Source organism: Astatotilapia calliptera, chromosome 14, assembly GCF_900246225.1.
Source record: "Astatotilapia calliptera chromosome 14, fAstCal1.2, whole genome shotgun sequence".
Classification (NCBI taxonomy): Eukaryota; Metazoa; Chordata; class Actinopteri; order Cichliformes; family Cichlidae; genus Astatotilapia; species Astatotilapia calliptera.
Genome location: NC_039315.1, coordinates 28,501,846 through 28,522,079, shown reverse-complemented (window position 1 = coordinate 28,522,079; position 20,234 = coordinate 28,501,846). Strand labels below are relative to the sequence as shown.

The following is a 20,234-nucleotide window of genomic DNA, read 5'->3' as shown; positions in this document are numbered from 1 at the left end:
TTAAGGCACTTAACGGCAATATTTTTGCCCGTGGTACGACAAAATGCCCGTGTAACGAAATCTGTTTGCAAAATGCGTTTCGCTGTTCCACGTGAAAGACGTATTGTTGTTGCAGTGCGCCATTTCGTGTGCTTTTCGTTTGCAATTAGCCTATCGTTCATTCATAATGGGGCCGGCATAAGGCATAAATATAAGCGAGTTTAAAAAAAATGTTAAAAAATATCATTGCACAGTGTACGTACATTAATTAACGTAAATGTAAGTTTTAGTTTTTAATGTTTAGAATTAAATTCCATAATGTTATGAACATGTACACATACGTATGTATGTATGTATGTATGCATGCATGCATATGCTTTCTTCAGCCTCCACCAAGAACTTCGTCTTCAGCCAGCATCGCCTCACTCAAAAGACGATGGAAAATGTGCTTCGACTGACAAAAATTTTGACTTACGAAAGACCCTCTGGAACAAATTAATTTCATAAGTCGGGGTTCCGCTGTACTTTAAGATTAACCAGCAGACAATTGCCAGATCTGTTCAACATGCTGCACCCACCATTGAGTCATGAAACAGGCTACTAAAACATATGGAGTAAACTCATTAGAATGTGCAGAACCAGAGCAGTGCATCTTACTAATAAATCTATCTTGACTGCTATTCAGTTGATTAGCTTAGTAGGTTTACTGCTGGGGACCCTACTGAGTGCAGATGAGTTTGGGGTCATTTGGAAGAGCTGTGGTCTCTGTTTTGTCCTCTTCCCAGCATTACACCCCAAACGATACACTTGTGTGGTCTGAAGCAGATAGATGGATGGGTGCACTTTATGTTGAGTATAGTTTCAACCTAATTTTTCTCTTCTTCCTGTGAATGGCCTCTGCAAAATGCCATGAATAGCAAAGCATTGGAAATACTTCCAGGAAAAAACAATCCAGACACAATACTTTTGTCTTACATGTACTGAGTGAAAATATGTGGTTTACTTTTTTGCTGAAAGAAAGTGGAGGACATTTTAAGGGCAGATATTATTTTGTTAACGATAGCTCAGACTAGGTAAAATACTTAATAGTTAGTATTAGTGAGATATTAGTGCTCAAGTCTTACAAAAAAGAGAAGACTGCTCCAGATAATATCTAATCCCCTTGTATTTTAGATGTAGGTGTAATTCTATGGTTGACCTTCCTTGGAACACATAAAGGCTGCAAAATTACAGTGATTTAAAAGAAGAAGTATATATAAAAAGAAACTTTAAAGAAGAGAGAGAAGGCTGTGGAAGATTTTATTATATCTAAGGGCGTTTGGCTTCAATAATGTATATAAGAATGAGTTCAGATTGCTGACATTCAACAATTTTCTTACTCTGACGCCCAGTGTGGTGGTTTTGTCATTACAGACATTTTTAGCCCACTGCACACAGAAAATGACAGAAAGTGTATTCATTTCACAGTCCAGGCTCCAAATTTCCCCTTTTCCCTCTCTGAGGTGAGAGAGAGAGAGCCATTATACTGACTGAGGCATTTTTATCAAAAAATATTGGAGCCACCAATAACCTTTCTCTGGTGTATATTCTGAGCATACCATCTATGTGACCTAGTCACATAAATGTGCGCAATCAAACTATAATCATGGCTCAATACCGATTTGTAGGGAAAGAAAATACTAAACTTACAAGAAATATATTTTGGACTTACGCAAATGATCAGTTTTTTACGTATCCTGACAGAGAAAAGATGTACAATTCTCCAACATGAATTTGCAACTCTGCTTTAATATAGTGCTGTCAAATTTAATGTGTTAACGCAAATTAATCAGCCATCACGGTCGACACAATTGAAACATTTTATGCAATTAACCCATCTGGAGTGCAGAATGACTCAAAATCCCTGAAATGTTTCTGTCAACGCATTTCGGGCAGTTTGTCCAAGTAGAGTTACCTTCGCACATGCGCAAATGGGCAGTTGAGCTGGTAGTGCCGGGCAGCTGAACCAATCAACTCAACATGGGAGATGATAAACGCACATTGGCCTTCTCGATGGGAAATTTTAGTATTAAAAAAATAACAAGAGGGAACAGTCAACTGACATACTGTAGAGTGTTATGCACATTGTGCAAAGAATTTTCTTTTCACCGAAGCTCTTCCAGCTTAAAACATCACATTGACGCGAAGCATGCGTTAGCCGGGGATGCTGCTAGCACTTTGACTTACAGAAAATTGAGCGATTAATTCGTTCGTTGTTTTTTTTTTTTAAATCTGTTGACAGCCCCACTTAAATACTTCCAAATAACATCCATCCATTCATCCATCCATCCATTTTCTTCAGCTTATCCAGGGCCGGGTCGCGGGCACAGCAGCCCAATCAGTGAAGCCCAGACCTCCCTCTCCCCAGCCACCTCCTCCAGCTTGTCCAGGGGAACACCAAAGCGTTCCCAGGCCAGCCGAGAAAGATCTCTCCGGGGCCTCCTCCCGGGGCAGACTTCCAAATAACATATTCAATGTAAAGATGAAGCACGTTAGGACACAGGCCTGGAGACCACTCAGCAACCACGTAGCTGTTAGGGAAAAACGTATCTTCCCCGACGAGTTAGCAAGTGGTTGTTATAGGCCGATCTACTGGTAGGGATCAGTGGTTGCCAAAGGGTCACTGATCAGTCTCTAGGCCTGTGTGACTAGTGTTTATTTTACATGTTCAGATATCATTTCATCTCCACTAGAGCAGGGCGATATGGCCAAAAATATTTATCACGATATTTATTTGAAAATTTGCGATAACGATATAACTGACGATATAATTGATGCGTGACAAAATACAACTCCACAACATTACTAGCGCAAAAAGACAACTATCATTTATTTTCACTTAAACAAGAAGCTGGTTTTTATGTACATTAAAGCTTTATAAAAATGTAACAGTGCAAATGCAAATTCCTTGCTGAAAGTTTAACCAAAAGGCATTTCCAGTAGAAATGGGCTGACATATACTGAGCATAACCATGTATAATATCACTGAAGTTAAAAAGAGGTGCTTTGCAACATTAAACTGCAGTGTGCAGTACGTATTTTTCGGACCATAAGGTGCACGGGATTATAAGGCACATTAAGCGAAACAAAGCAGTCAGATAAATCAAACTTTATTAAACTCATTCTTCTTGCTTCCTCCACTTCTGTACCATTGATTCATTAATGTTGAATTCTCTGGCAGCGGCTCTATTCCCATGTTGTTGCAGTATATTAATGACTAACCTCGTATTGTGGATGGATTATCTCAGTTGTTCTCCTGACTGAAGTTTGGTCCGTTTACAGCATCCTGCCATGCGATTGCATTTGTCTCTAACCATGAGGAACCTTAACGTTAATTTTTATAAGTGGAAAAGTGTTAGTGTTCGTCCTCCAGCTTCACTGTTTATGTTATGCTAACATAGCTGTGTCGCTAGCGATCACGTAGCACATCATTATATACCAGCTAGCCCAACTTCAGTAACCCTACAAACGTCACTGCTGTTTAGTTTCCTGTGTTCATTTATGTTGGAAGTGATAGCAGAGCTGTACGTTTGATTTTTTTCAGAAATCTCTCAGTCAGAACATGCAATATCATGCTTAGGTAACTAGCGAGCTAACTTCCGCTAGCTTCCTGCTAGCTTCTAACTCCGTTAAATGTAATACATTTTGTTTTCATGGATGCCTGGAAGTTAAACTTCATAGTTACACCTGGTAAAGCAGCAATGCTGATCGTTTTATTAAAGATGAAAGAATTTAGACAGTTTTTAACTCTTAGTGATGCTGCAGTGTTCGTTTGACCTGAAAAAGACGGAGTTTAGGACCCAGATTACTCCCAGATTTAAGGGCATCTTAGTCCGACGGCCGCTTGCATGTTCTGCAAAAAAATGTGCTTTGTGGACAAACACCAAACCAGTTCCACATCACTGAAGTTGCACCATTTTTACAAACCAATTCTGGTTCATCTGTTTCACTCAACAATCGGCCATGTGCGTATGAAAACAAAGGCACTGTGCATGCGCGTTTTACTCATATTCTATCGCGATATTTCATTTTCCTATCGTTGCCTAACATTATACCGGTATTACCGTGAACGGTATTGTTAGAGTTTGTATTGTTGATTGTATTGTTGATTGTCATTGTTGATTGTCATTTATGCTTAGAAATATTTAACCATAGATGCTTAGAGGTGTATAATCAATTGTGTAGTGATAAGTTGTAGAATGCACACCTACATCCTGGGAGCACGGGAAGAGGTCGCATCTTGTTTTAATTGTTTTATGGTAGGATTAACGTAGCTACGTCTGTTCTAGTCTAAGTGCTTTTCTGTTTAGATGAACTGCTGGACTTCCTCACCGGGGGGGGGTCTAGTCTACCCTCTTCCTGACCAAGGATGTTTGACCCTTTGATCAGCAACACACACACACACACACACACACACACACACACACACACACACACACACACACACACACACACAGGCAAGGTACTCTTTGTTTGTATGTAGACGTCGGTATGTTAATGAACCTATGCATATTCATGTAACCTCAATAAAAGGACAGTGTATGGGAGGACGGACGAGAGCTACTGGGGTCAAGCGAAGGAACGGTGCCTGTCCGGTTCTCTCCCGTGCACGAGTACCATGAAGAAGTTTGCCTACTTGCGTCTTGCTTAGCAGTGTAATTATATTGTCTTAACGTTCCAGCGAATAGGTTCAAGCTACAAACCTAACATTAATTGGTCCTTCGATGCCGGATCCCTGGGATCGCATTCACCGAGGGGGGGGAGGCACGCTGAAAGACTGACGTCAGCCAGGAAGTTCCTGTGGATTCGCTGTCTGTCTTTCTCCTCGATGAATGGCGATCGGCGGGATTCAGGCTGATATTACACGCTAAGCAACGCCAAGTAAGTTTAAAGAGGCCGACTCTATAACCGTGTCGTTGTGCAGTCTCCGCCATTTTGTGAGGCGTTGAGAAGTTCGCTGCTTTGTGGAGCGATAACTGGGTTAGTGTCCCGAAAAAGAAGTTTTGGTTAAATCGCCCAAGGGTCCCAAGCGTCCGGTGAGTGTCCGGTTTTGAAATCGCCCTGGGTGTGTGTCCCGAGCGTCCCTTCATTGGGTTTTGTCGCGCGAGTGGGTGAGCGTCCCACAACTGGGTCAGGGTCCCGAGCGGTCCGGTGTGAGTCCGGAGTAGGCCTATTTTGTGTTGTTGTCATTGTTGTCGTCGTCGTCGTTTTTGTTGTTGTTGTTGTGTGAGTGTATGCGGAGCAGAACACGTGGTCTGTAACACCGACTGTTGTTGTTATCATGGGTTTCTAAGCAACCAAGAGTGAGTTAGAGGGAGAAAGACGTTTGTGCTGGACTTTGCTCCTGGCAGCACAAAGTATTTATGTATAAAAGAGAGAGAGCGACGGCTCCACAGCTGCGTGGGTGCACGCGAATGCGGTCGCGCGGGTTTCACGCGGACCTGAGCCGTGCGGTTAATCGCAGGTTTATAAATGGAAGAGATTCAAATGTTAGAAGTTTTCAGAAAACACACCAGCCTTGAAGAGTGTGTGGAAAAGGCCAGCCCACATCAGCAGCTGTGCTCTGGTGGGTGGCTTTCCCCCCACCCCTTCCTGACACAAAATGTTAACAGCCTGTGTGCCAAACCATTGAGGTGGATAGTTGTTAAAAGTAACCTACATTAAACTTGTGGTTGCTTAAATTCAGTACAATGACATGTGAGGAGAAGTGATATAGGTAAATATTTAAACTAATGAAGTGCATAGAGGCACTTGACCTGTGTGGAAGACTGTCGTCTTATTATGAACCATTGTTGAGATATACAGCACACCTGTGAAAACAACTAATATGCTCAACCCTGTATGAAACATCTAAAAATACATGATGGAGAAGCTGTGTTGAATATGAAAGTGTAAGACTTTGCCACTGTGGGCAGAGCATGCAACTACTGTGTGATGTCGCGTTGCAGTTTTGTTTTTGTTTTTTGAGCTGATGAGCAAGCTACACATTATCAGATCAAGAGCTGTCTGAGAACTACTCAAAGAGAGGGAAACAGAGAGTGTGCAGTGTTTCCATGAGCAGTTTTTCTGCACCTTGACTCGTGTGTGTGTGTGTAGCATCAGCATCATGTTTTGTTTATTTGTTTTGTTGGATTAAAAATAATTAAATAAACTGGTGATCATGCTTATGGATCACCATGGCACATATCTCCAGCCATATGGTTTATTTATGCAGATGAAAAAGTGAGTGTGAATGTGTCTGACATCACAGTGTTTTTGTGCACTGTGCAAAAGTGATTGCCTCTGATTGTGAGTGAGAGCGGTGATTTTGCAGGTCACCAGCTATTTAAAAAAAAAAAAAAAAAGAAGAGTGAAAAAGAGAGAGAATTTATATTGTAGATGAAAAATAATCATAGGAAAAAGGTTTTGTGTTGATCAGCCGAAAAACAACTACAATGTCATTTTCTGCTTTTAAGAAAGGATTGTTCACACAAACACAGACAGAGAGAGAGAGAGAGAGAGATGTGTGTTGATTAAGCAGTGATGATAATAATGAACATGTTTTAGTTTGTCACTTTCAGGTGAAAAGCAGACCTGAATCAATTTTCCACATGCAGCAGTCGGAAGAAAGTTATAGTTTAACATCATTGGAAACATGCAGGCCAAGTTTCTGGCTGACTTATTTACAGTGCCATGTGTTTCTCAACCTCACAAGCGAGCTCACTCCTCCCTGAAGATAAGGAATGCAGCTCCAAAGCAATAACATGATAAAGAGACAGCAGCAAGTCCTGAGCACAAAAAGTCCCAGCAAAGCAGCAGCAATGTGGATAAACAGCAGCAGAAGAAGAAAGCAAACCCATCTTCCTGTCTGATTGGTTGAATTTCACGGAGGGGCGAGCAAGATGGCAGCGTGAAGAGGAGTTTTTGTTTGAGTTCTCAGCACAAGACACTTATTTGATGTCTTTCTGGCCTTCGGGACTTTTTTGGAGATCAGCGCGCTAAACTTGCTGGATCTGAGGCCAGGGTCTGCGGCGGCAGCATGTTGAAATGCTCAAAAAGGACTGAGTGACTCGGGCAAGCCACATGCGGCTAGCGACATGAAAGAAATGGACCCTTCATGATGCGTTCAACGTGCCAGCGCTGTGGTGGGAAAGGCTCCATCATAAACACGCCCTGCGCCCTGCGCCGAGGTTCAGGCCAAGAAGAAGAAGACGATGACTTCCAAGCCCAAGAAGGTCGGCCTCAGCGTGGGCGAGCTGATTGTGAAAGCCGTGGCCGCTTCCAAGGAGCGCAACGGCCTGTCTGTGGCCGCTCTCAAGAAGGCTCTGGCTGCCGGAGGCTACGATGTGGACAAGAACAAGGCCCGTGTCAAGACCGCCATCAAGAGTCTGGTGGCGAAGGGCACTCTGGTGCAGACCAAGGGCACCGGGGCCTCCGGATCCTTCAAGATGAACAGGGTTACTGAGACCAAAGCCAAGAAGCCTGCCGCGGCCAAAGCCAAGAAACCGGCAGCAGCTGCTAAGAAGTCGCCCAAGAAGGCAGCGGCAGCACTTCAGACACTAGCACAAGGTCAACCGCATCAGAGGAGGGACAGGACAATAGTGAGAGTGGCTGTGACTTCACTGTGCATGTGAAGAAAACGTTTGAGGAGAACTGAACAGTTGGAGTTTGACATTTGCCACCTGTGGAGTAAAATGGCAAGAAGAGACAGTGGGACACAGGACAAAGCTGAAGGAGAACTGCCGGCTATTGGACTGTTGAAGTGGGAGAGGACAACAGAGTGAGAAGACTAGGTGAGAACACATAGGAATTATTTAATGTGGGAAATCAAAATTTGGGTTAGCAAACCTGGGGAAAAGAAAACTGACTGCTTAAGTTGGAAAATTGAGACGGAGTCTGAAACATTGCGAAAATAGAAACATATACAAAATCACACACACACAAGCAGAACATGCATTAACCCTACTAACAATTCCAAACACAAAATGACTCATGAAGACTCATAGCACATTAGTTAAGAAATGATTAAACAATAGCAGAGAAGTGTGTAGGAAAGGCAGCTTTAAGAACATGCTCTGCTGGAGATGCAGCTCCACAGACATGCATTAGACCTGCCTAATAACACAAACACATGTAATGAAAATTAGCTTGTTATCTTTCATCAGTGTTACAATAGTGTCAATTTAGCAGACACTTGTTATCAAATGCTGAATTTATCCTAAAGAAAAAAAATTGACTCTCCAAGTTGCAGGACAACAATTTAACTTTTGTGGGAAAAAAAAAAAAAAAAAAATCCTGGTTTGATAAATCAGTGATCAGACAATAAATTTAGTGTTAAAATGGTAAATTGGGAGAAGCTTCCTGCTTGATTGAGGCAGCATAAGTAATTTACTGTATGAGGGAAATTGTCTTTTGTGATACTATTTTGAACATGCTTTTCTGTCGTCCTGTCAACTTAGTGGGTTAATAGCTGATATGCAAATTAGTTGATTGGTTTTAGATTAATGAAAGGTGACTGAATTCTAGTACGAGTGAATGAGATGTGTTGGAGTTGTTGTGTGTTGAGTGGAGACTCTAAAACACTGAGTTTCCTGCTTTGATGTGCGATTGAATCCTGTATTTAGATACACAACTCTGAATACGTCAGAACAGACTGTTTTGTGAAGTGCATGACAGCATGTCACATGTTTTATGATGAAGGGAAAAGGAAAATTGAATAAAATAGATCTGTGGCCTAAATGAGTGAAGAGCACAGACCTGGTAATTAAACTCATAGCTAATAAGACATTAGGATTATGTTGTGTGTTGTGCAGCTGATGGTTGATTTGGAGTGAATCTAGCTGATGATTTTTCTTTTGTTGTGAAGTTGAGCCTGCCGATTAGTATGATGGTATGATGAACCATGCTAATGGTATGATTTACCTGAGATGAGGAGTTTGTGTCATGACTTAACAAGGCCTTTTTATTTTGATACTTTCACAGTGCACTGAAAGTTTTGTTTGATAATCTTTGTTCTTTAAGCAGATCTGCACGTCGGGAATTAAAAGCGCTACACGTCGTCGAGAAAATTGTGCCAAGTGAGTTCTCCACATTTAAATGGACTCTGGAGAAAGCCACTTATTTGGGACAATTATTAAATGACAGTCCCAGTCCAAAAGGATTCAGCGATGTAATCCAAACTAAAGTTCTTCTTTTTCTTTTTGAAATGACGTCATTTTGCTGAGAGTGGAAACTAAATGCGACGATAGGTTCCACTATCAGCAAAGAAAGAAAGAATGAATGCATGAATGAGTGAGTGAAAGGAAAACAAACTGACTGACTGGTAAAAGCTGACAAAAGCTGACAAGACTTTACTGATGTAACACGACTGTGTGAAGTTGACCCCCGCCTGGCAGGGGTGCAGATGAGTCTGTGTGTGCTTCCCTTTACAGAAGCAGAAAGATGACAGCAACACTCGAGGTTGCGTGATGATTTAACCTTTTAAATGCCATTTTCTGTGTCTGTGAATTTACTATGTGTGTGTCATTCACTAGCTTGTGTGTTCACAGAGATAGCTGTGACAAAGTATGCATATGCCTGCGCAAGCGCTAACATTTGCATTTTCGTTTTTACAGCATTACGGTTCTTCATGTGTTTGATCATGTGATTTATAGGAATACTGGCTAATGTTTCTCTACTACAAGATTTCTGGGTTTATGTGTGAAGAAAACTGTAGTTACAGGCATATGTTGATGGAGAAATGAATATAGTTTGAGACATACTGTGATGAGACCAGTGTTACTGTTTCCACAGCGAGTGTTAACTTTATGGTGTTTTATGGCACCTCTAGAATCCGTTGACCTGTGTCTGACCTCCGTCTGACCACAGTCAATGTGTATTGCTAATGTTTGTTTCTTTGAGAATGCTGTAGTAGATTCAGCTGAAGCGGACAAGTGACATGGGTAAAACAAATAAGAGATTACGGTGTTTATGGGATAGTTTATTATGGGCTCATTTGCTGGCCACTTTTGAACCCATAATAATAATATATGAGTGGAGTGACTTTGCTTAAGAGAAGTCACTGATTACATTAATGTTAACAGAGTACATGGGATAATCCATGTCTGAGGTGAATTAGGGTAATAGTTGTAGTTACTGATTTGAGAAAACCTGCACATGACACTTGTCTTGCTGATGTTGAATGCTTATTACTCTTATGATACAATTGTTTACAGGTATGAAGTTTGATTTCACTTCCAGATTTTGCTTTCCAGGCCGTGATGGTGTGTATGCAGGCTCCTGGGAGAGCCAGGTGTTAAGCAAACTTAATATGCAACACACGCTAACATCTTTTATTGCAGGGTTACGGAGCTACTCCAGAGGAGATGCCCTGATGTTGCCTGGGACATGATCTAGCTAATCTTTTTCTTTAAGACAGGGATCCAGGTTTGGTGAGTTGACGCATGGGAATGTCCATGCGTCAAGAGGTGGAGTGCAAGGATTAACATTAAACAATGTTTACTATTATTGTTGCAGTGATTTGTGTGATTAGCCGTTTTATTTACAAATATTAAACCTATGCAAGTGGTGCATCCATGTTCAGATGAGGCTTTGATGGCCTATAAGTGAAGTTCACTGAACTAAAGAATGTGGTTTGATGATTGTTGACATGCTCTCCAAATAGAAGTTTTTCTTCTTAGCAAGGAAATACAGGTGCAGCAGTAATCTCCTGAGAAATCTTCAGAGGCCCAGTGAGAAGCGTGAACCATTCCAGGCATAGCTGACAGCCAGGCAGTGGTTGAGGTCAAAGGTCAAGCTGGTTGGGGCCCATCATGAGATCAGACCTTGGAGCCACAGCAAGGACCATGAAACTGCCTGCAAAATAGAGGAGAGGATCGTCCACAAGATGGGAGAGAGGCTTCAGGAGGATCAGAGATCATCTTCAGCACAGCAGACATCACACAGAGAGCTGTGCTACTAAGCTTCCAGGAGATCAAGAGGAGACTTCCCACAGCAAGATGTTAAATAAAATGAAACATTCAATATTGACGCTGAGAAAGACAATTAAGGTGTACGACGTGCTCTGCCTTAAATCTTCAGCAGCATTGGGACATGAAAACTCGAGGGATGAGGGCTCCATCGACAGCGCAGAAGGAGTTCGAGGATGACATCATGATTCTGTGAAAAGCACAGGAACCAGAAGCTATGGTGGTGATGACAGCAATTTCCTATGAACATCACCTAATGCTGTGCCACTATACTGTGCATACGATGACACTCTGAAGGCTGCTGGGATCATAACAGCAGTAAGACAACTGAACCCTGCACCCTTTCCACAGAGGTGTTTCTCTGCAGAGCGTGGACAATGAAGGAGTCATAAATATCCCCCTCGCAGGATGAAGGCCTGAAGTGAGGTGATGGGAGGCCATAAAACTAGAGTGCTGAGAGGTCTGCAGCTTTGGAAATAGCTGAGACCCATGTTGACAAACAACAAAACTAACTGGTATGTTTGAATGTTTATTCTACATACATTTGGACTCTGGTCCTATGGACAACGAAACAACTAGAAGAGACATTCATGACGCCCTGCAGAACTCAAACCACTCTGCAGAGAGACATGTGATTTGCACACCCGGAGGAAGCATTACCAAGCTGAGATGTTTTTGAAAATGTTACTTTTTTATTTTTACTATTAAATTAACAATTTCTTTGTTTGCTCGTAAGATGCAGTTTGCCATGAGATGAGCTCAATGAATGGGGTAACTGCTAATACATTTATTAAACTGTGTAACTTTTACAGTAATTTAGGGTGATTTGACATATGCTGAGTAAAAAAATGTTTGCATTGAAACTGTCAGACATGAGGTATGCATAACTGGGAACTTTTCAGGCATAAAGGTCAAAAACGGGGGAATGTTAGAGTTTGTATTGTTGATTGTATTGTTGATTGTCATTGTTGATTGTCATTTATGCTTAGAAATATTTAACCATAGATGCTTAGAGGTGTATAATCAATTGTGTAGTGATAAGTTGTAGAATGCACACCTACATCCTGGGAGCACGGGAAGAGGTCGCATCTTGTTTTAATTGTTTTATGGTAGGATTAACGTAGCTACGTCTGTTCTAGTCTAAGTGCTTTTCTGTTTAGATGAACTGCTGGACTTCCTCACCGGGGGGGGGTCTAGTCTACCCTCTTCCTGACCAAGGATGTTTGACCCTTTGATCAGCAACACACACACACACACACACACACACACACACACACACACACACACACACACACACACACACACACACACACACACAGGCAAGGTACTCTTTGTTTGTATGTAGACGTCGGTATGTTAATGAACCTATGCATATTCATGTAACCTCAATAAAAGGACAGTGTATGGGAGGACGGACGAGAGCTACTGGGGTCAAGCGAAGGAACGGTGCCTGTCCGGTTCTCTCCCGTGCACGAGTACCATGAAGAAGTTTGCCTACTTGCGTCTTGCTTAGCAGTGTAATTATATTGTCTTAACGTTCCAGCGAATAGGTTCAAGCTACAAACCTAACAGGTATAATATGGCCCAGCCCTAATCTCCACTGTGATTCCTGTTCCGTCTAGACATTGTTTCTGTCGTCAGTGCCTGTAGTTAGTGCTCAACAATTGCTCCTAACAGTCAGTCACATTTTTATACTACAAGAAACACACACACACAACACAAACATATTTCTTTTGACATAATAACATTTTTGAGTTTCAACATTTCATATTGTGTTTCTGATCTGATTTCAGCTGAACTGAGGGGTGGCAGAGATACTGGAGAAAGATAAATGACTGGAGCGAGTCAGAAGTGTATGAAAGTAAGTCACCACTGTCATAACCACTGTCTAAAAAATTTGTATTTCATCTTCCTGGAACCTAAACTGTGTCTCTCTTTGGGAGACAGTAAGACCTGTCACCCACACAAATAGAGAGCAAAATCGCATTTCCTGCAGAGACACACCTCTCTCACATCTTCCCTCTCCTAACTGCCTTCACTTCACTCGAGGTCTGATTTCATCTTCTCTCTTTGATGAAAAACACTCATTTTAGCAGAGTGCTGATCTAATTTTCTCTCTTAATATACTCACATAAGTTTGCTTCTCTGCCACTTTATTACTGTCACTGCTTTCATTTTTATGATCCAGTACCAATCCAAATGTCACAAAGTTAGAACATTTAGAACACAAAACATTTTATTTGACAAATCAATTAATTATACAATCAAATGTTTGGACAAAGTACAAAGACTGACCAAGCTAACATTTGACACTGGCACTCTTTTAACGAGTGGGGCTACTGAATGTGTGGTTAAGTGGACCACTGGTTTTCTCCTACACCCACTTTGTACCACCACAAATCTTTACAGACTGTCAGCTGATTGTTATTTATTTTCTCATTTTGTCTTGATCTTTCGTCTCAAATAGGAATGTAGTATGACTGTCAGAGTGGAGCCAAGGAGCCCAACTGAGAGCCTTGAAGAGGAAAACTAAAAAACACAAACTGACACTACTATACTATATAAAATAAAGCTATTTTTGAAACAAAAGGAAAAAAGACTGTCTCAAGGGCGTAGATAGAGAGAAACAAAAGAAGGAACAAACTTCCAGTTCTGTGTTTAAAACTCGGGATTCCTCCCACTTTCTATAACTTCACTTAAACTCAGGTAGCTAGAAGGGTATCAAAGAAATACAGAAAATGGATGACAGCATTCAACTCGCAGACAAGAGTTATCTATAAGATTACTGCAAAGTGCTGAATAAAACACACCTGTCCCAGCTTCTGCTTAGACCTTGCTCTCTTTCTCTGTCTCCACGTCGTCTTGTCAGCCTCTGGCCTCTGACTGAATGAGATCCAAAGTGCCAGGTTATCATTTTAAACCTCCACTACTGTTGATGTCAGACTTCTATTGTACCTTTGAGACAGATTTTGGCTCAGTGTTCCCAGTGGCTCCAAGCATGACTTTTCAGACTGTGACAGACTGCTACTTATCCTCTGTCTTGACTAGAGATGGACCGATCTGATATTACTTATCGGTATCGGTCCGATACTGACCTAAATTACTGGATCGGATATCGGAGAAAAATAAAAAATGTAATCCGATCCATTAAATATCAGGAAAGCACCTCACAAAACTTGCAACACGCCGTAACTCACCTCAGAACGTTAGCACGTCGGAGCAGTATGCATCACGTGATAGAGCGGCTGTGGCGTGCGGGACCTGTCAGTGGTGTGGATAGCATGTGGAGCTTCGCTAGCAACCCGGCATTTCATTTCCGACAAAGTTATCCCCGAGAGAAGTAAAGCAAGTGTGTAAGTCCATCTCTGAATGTTTGTAAAGCATTCCCACGTTAAGCTTAACAAGTGACTGCCTCTCGCTCTCCTGCTGCTACTTCAATCATGAAACTGCTTAATGATCAGCTGATCAGCTTTTCTGTCACGAGTACGTCTCTCTTGTTTGTTTTTGGCCCACTTTGCACCAGGAAGAGGAAACCAGCGGCTGAACAACAGCAGCACGTTTAAGCTTGATAAGCTGTTGTTAGAATTTATTTAATATTACTTTCTACTCGAGGATCTTTTTCTACTTAGCTGACGCTGGTAACTGTGCAGGGGCGGATCTAGCAAAGTTTAGCCAGGGGGGCCGATAGGGCATTAACAGGGAAAAGGGGGCACAAAGACATACTTTTCTTTCTTATTCTCATTTAAAATGTCTAGCTTTTAATAAATAATTATCTGACACCCAAAGTTTTAATTTGATGTAAAATGAATAGAAGTCAATAACTGTATATAGTGACTATTAAGTCTAATATATACAGTGGGGCAAAAAAGTATTTAGTCAGCCACCGATTGTGCAAGTTCCCCCACCTAAAATGATGACAGAGGTCAGTAATTTGCACCAGAGGTACACTTCAACTGTGAGAGACAGAATGTGAAAAAAAAATCCATGAATTCACATGGTAGGATTTGTAAAGAATTTATTCGTAAATTAGGGTGGAAAATAAATATTTGGTCACCTCAAACAAGGAAAATCTCTGGCTCTCACAGACCTGTAACGTCTTCTGTAAGAAGCTTTTCTGTCCCCCACTCGTTACCTGTATGAATGGCACCTGTTTGAACTCATCATCTGTATAAAAGACACCTGTCCACAGCCTCAAACAGTCAGACTCCAAACTCCGCCATGGCCAAGACCAAAGAGCTTTCGAAGGACACCAGGAAAAGTATTGTAGACCTGCACCAGACTGGGAAGAGTGAATCTACAATAGGCAAGCAGCTTGGTGTGAAAAAAAATCAACTGTGGGAGCAATCATCAGAAAATGGAAGACATACAAGACCACTGATAATCTCCCTCGATCTGGGGCTCCACGCAAGATCTCATCCCGTGGGGTCAAAATGATCATGAGAACGGTGAGCAAAGATCCCAGAACCACACGGGGGGACCTGGTGAATGACCTGCAGAGAGCTGGGACCAAAGTAACAAAGGTCACCATCAGTAACACACTACAACGGCAGGGAATCAAATCCCGCAGTGCCAGACGTGTTCCGCTGCTGAAGCCAGTGCATGTCCAGGCCCGTCTGGACATGCACTAAGGACAGAATGAATGGGGCCATGTATCGTGAGATTTTGAGCCAAAACCTCCTTCCATCAGTGAGACCTTTGAAGACGAAACGAGGCTGGGTCTTCCAACATGACAATGATCCAAAACACACCGCCCGGGCAACAAAGGAGTGGCTCCGTAAGAAGCATTTGAAAGTCCTGGAGTGGCCTAGCCAGTCTCCAGACCTCAACCCCATAGAAAATCTGTGGCGGGAGTTGAAAGTCCGTGTTGCTCGGCGACAGCCCCAAAACATCACTGGTCTCGAGAAGATCTGCATGGAGGAATGGGCCAAAATACCAGCTACTGTGTGTGCAAACCTGGTAAAGACCTATAGTAAACGTTTGACCTCTGTTATTGTCAACAAATGTTATGTTACAAAGTATTGAGTTGTATTTTTGTTATTGACCAAATACTTATTTTCCACCCTGATTTACGAATAAATTCTTTACAAATCCTACCATGTGGATTCATGGATTTTTTTTTTTCACATTCTGTCTCTCACAGTTGAAGTGCAAATTACTGACCTTTGTCTTCATTTTAGGTGGGGGAACTTGCACAATCGGTGGCTGACTAAATACTTTTTTGCCCCACTGTATACCCTAGTAAGCTATAGTACTTTTTCCTTTGGGAAGGTACCATCTGTGCAGTCTGCAATTTTGTTGAAGAAAGATGTTGAACCTATTTAATATTTCTTGAAAAATAATTGATTTCTGTGCATTTTTTTTCACACTGCATCAAATTAAGGTTGATTACGTCGATTAAGCATCATGAGGTGGAGCATGAGGGGTGGTTCCCCATTTTTTATTTATTTATTTTTGCTGTTGCTGGGAGTTGGAACCCTATTAGTTAGGTTGCTTAATATTTACGCTAAGTACTCTTTAAAATACCAGAATAGGGAGGATGGTGTAGGTTTAAGTTTATTAGATTGATCAGTATTGCTGAACTATGAAATATTTTTTTTTGCATACAGGTATAACAGAATAGCTTTAGTGTAGTTGTTGTTTTAAACTTGAGTATGAACTTATACAAAATGCAGCAAGATATTTAAAAAAACAGTTTTGTTGATTAAAAAACACTATATCGGATTCCTATCGGTATCGGCAGCTATCCAAATTTATGATATCGGTATCGGACATAAAAAAGTGGTATCGTGCCATCTCTAGTTATTGCACTCATAAACTTGGGTATGCCCATCCCGCCCAACCCAATCAGCAGGGTGACAGCAATACCCCATTAGTCTTTTTATGGCTGAGGAGAGGGGAGGGGAGGAGAGAAGGGAATCAAAGAATTCTGCAGGCTTGGTTTTAGATCACCCAAAATATAATAATACTCAGCCGTAATCAGATCACTTCAAAGTAAAATACACATGCTCCACACACTACTGCCTGAGTTTCCTATGAGGCATCATTGTGCCTACTGGAACTTGGTTTCACTCAGTCAGTTGGTCAGTTTGTAAATTGAACTAGTGGGTTGTTTTTGCGTGGTCTACCTAAGATAAAGTTAGGAAGACTATATGAAAGTCATATTCTTCTATGTTTAGTCTTATTTGCATTAGCTCAATATGCAATATGTTTCATCAGGCTTATCTATTTGACACACTTACTGCTGTGTGTGCTGCAAATCAAGCTTTTCAAAATGTCTCTCAACTGGGTTGTTGAAGCTTTTCTTAGAAACTGAACACTGAAAAAAAAGAGAAAAAAATTGTCCTCATTTGATTTAAAACACCATTTTATATTGAATGAAAAAAATTATCTGGTTTATTTGCAGAACAAGAATGTAAAAGGTCTTTAAACTTATGTTAGCCCACTAAAACTCTGATTAGATTCTAAGAATGTAAGGTCATAATAGAAATGCACCACTAGTGCTGTTTGGAATTAAATCTGGTATTCACACCAAAGACATTGATAGAGGTTCCATGATGTATAGATACATTATGCAGCGAGGCAGTCTATGAATGATATACTCACTGGCATTTCACTTAAATTTTACTATTACTGGGTATTTAGTACTTTTGGCTTCAGAACTGTCTTAATTCTTCATGGCTCTGACTCAACAAGTTGATGAAAACATTCCTCAGAGAATTTGGCTCATATTAACATGACAGCATCACACAGGTCCTGCAGATCTGTTGGCGAAAATCAGTTATACAGTATGAAGCTCCTATTCCACCACATCCAAAAGGTGCTCTTCTTGATTTAGATTTGGTGACTATGTAGGGTATTTAAGTACATTTGAACACCGTGGCATGTTATCCCGCTGGAAGAAGCCATCAGAAAACGGGTACATTGTGGCCATAAATGGATGGACATTGTCAGCAACAATACTCCAAGTCTGGCACCAAGTCTGGTTTTCTGCTGCTGGGACCGATTTGTTTCAAAAGGTTCAAAATACTGTGTGTTCAGAGACGCTGCATATCTTGCTTGTAACACAACTGGTTATTTGAATTGCTGCTGCCCTCCTATCAGCTCAATACAGTCTTGCCATTTACTCCTGACCTTTGGCACCAACAAGAGAACTGCTACTCACTGGATATTTTCTCTATTTCTGCCCATTCTCTGTAAATCGCAGTTGTGTGGAGATTGATTCAATCCACTGTACTTATTTCATTTAACAAATCAAATGTCTTTTGTGGGAAAAGGCTTGTTGTCCGTCAGTTACGGCCATGCATATTTACATTCTGAAAAAGCGCCAGTTTATCATTAATTATTTTAAATTTGTCCAAAGCAATGTACGCATTTTCTAGTAATGATTGAAAAGACTACAATGTTTTGTTTTGTTATGTTCTATCACTCTTTGTTCATAAACCTCAAGTTATACTGGAATACTAAAATAGACTCTACATTGATCCACAGCACTAGCAGTGAATTCTTTCTCTAATCCACAAGACAATCAAAGACAGCATGTACATCCTCTGGCAATGTTTTTCTTTTTTCTACCTCCCGACCTCTTCCCTCATCTGTCTCTCTTAAGCTGTTTTTGACATCACATCCACTCCTGAAGCCTCTCCTGACACAGCTAGCATCTCCACAACACAGCCAGGTTGACACTTATCATCACAACAGCAGACCCTGTCCACATTTGTGGACAGCATGCTTTGTGCTTTGTACAGTATGAGTTCAGTGTCTCCTTCAGTGTAGAGAACCACATCACAACCCACCGTGTAGGCGCACCAACAGTGAGCAGTGCTCACTTGTAGTCTCTCTGACAGGACAGAGAAAAAACCAAAACAGTGAAAACATACACAGCTTTTTATGCTCAGAGTAAACAGCTTCCGTCAAAGCTTTGAAGGTTTTCTTTGGACTTTTTCCTTTCTTTTATTCTGTGTTGTATAAATGGCAGGCTCTCAATATTATCTGGACTAGATGTAAGGGTATTACATCTGAGGAAAAATCTGGTATGATGTTTGGGTCAAAGATCTAGGTGCTGTGCAAAGAATATATGGAGATTTTGACATTTGAGAGATGATTATAGACAAATTTGTACCTTGAATATTTCCTTGATTGTAAATAAGCTTATAGTTGCCATTAGTTGATACAACAAAAATCAAACGTATTGCCCACCTAAAGCCCTCTGTTACAGCTGGGCGGCCGGTGTGTTTGAGAAGCAGACCCAGCTCTCGATTCTCACTCCAACTTTATTCTTCATCACAAAACAACTGACTACTTCGTGCCTCACAATTCAGCAACCACTTCCCATACCTGGGTGTGAGTAGAGCCCACTAGCTGTCCACCACAGCGTGAGACCTGACGCGACGCAAGACAGACAGACAAACCGACACTGAACAGAGGGAGACAGGGGAGTCAAGTACACAGGAGGGTAATGAGGGAAGTGGAAACACCTGGGGAAACACAGCTGACACAAATGAACCTGACGCTACAGGGAAGTAAAACTAAACACACAAAACAAGGAAACACCAGACTCTTCAAAATAAAACAGGAACATAATGGGACGTAGACAAGACAACACAAGCTTGACAACGTGGAACCCGCAGACATGAAACGCATGATAGACTGGGGAGACATGGAACACAAGGAGAGACACATGAAAACAGGTAAGGGAGACACAAGCATAGGCATAACTAAAAGTTAAACACAGAGAAAAAAGAGACTACACAGAGGACAAGAGATGACTTCTAAACAAGTAGACATAGATGAAACAAACTAGATTAAATCTCAACTAAACCCTAACTAAAAGTAACAACACAAGAACTTAACATTATTCCAATATAACATAAGAAATCAAAAATACAAAATAAACTTAAAATACTGAGTATCTGGCCCAGCCCCCTGACACCCTCAACCTGTCCACAAACTTTAAAATCTTTTATCACAATTAGTCCAGCAACATAATGCATTATGCAGAAACCAAATGACCTCAACCTCTTTCTCAGCCCTGAATTTGACAGTGACTGGTGGCCTGGCAAAATCACTAATTCTATTCTATTTTATTCTATTCTATTCTGTTTAATTTTATTTTATTAAATTCATAAAAACAGTCACCTCAAACCACTTTATATGGTAAGGTAAAGACCTTGCATTCTTATAATACAGAGAAAATCTAGACTTCCTTGTTTTGGGGTGCTGATCTCAAACAGCAGTTTGTCATTAATTGTGCTGACTATTTCATCCTTTTAA

The 20,234-nt window shown here is 41.2% G+C and overlaps 1 protein-coding gene and 1 pseudogene across 1 annotated transcript in view; one reads left to right on the top strand and one right to left on the bottom strand.

Moving 5' to 3' along the window:
* Positions 1-20,234, bottom strand: part of lsamp (limbic system associated membrane protein) — a 1,260,578-nt gene that overhangs the window by 1,210,345 nt on the left and 29,999 nt on the right. The gene's annotated exons all lie outside the window — the stretch shown is intronic.
* Positions 6,805-7,958, top strand: LOC113036035 (histone H1-like; annotated as a pseudogene).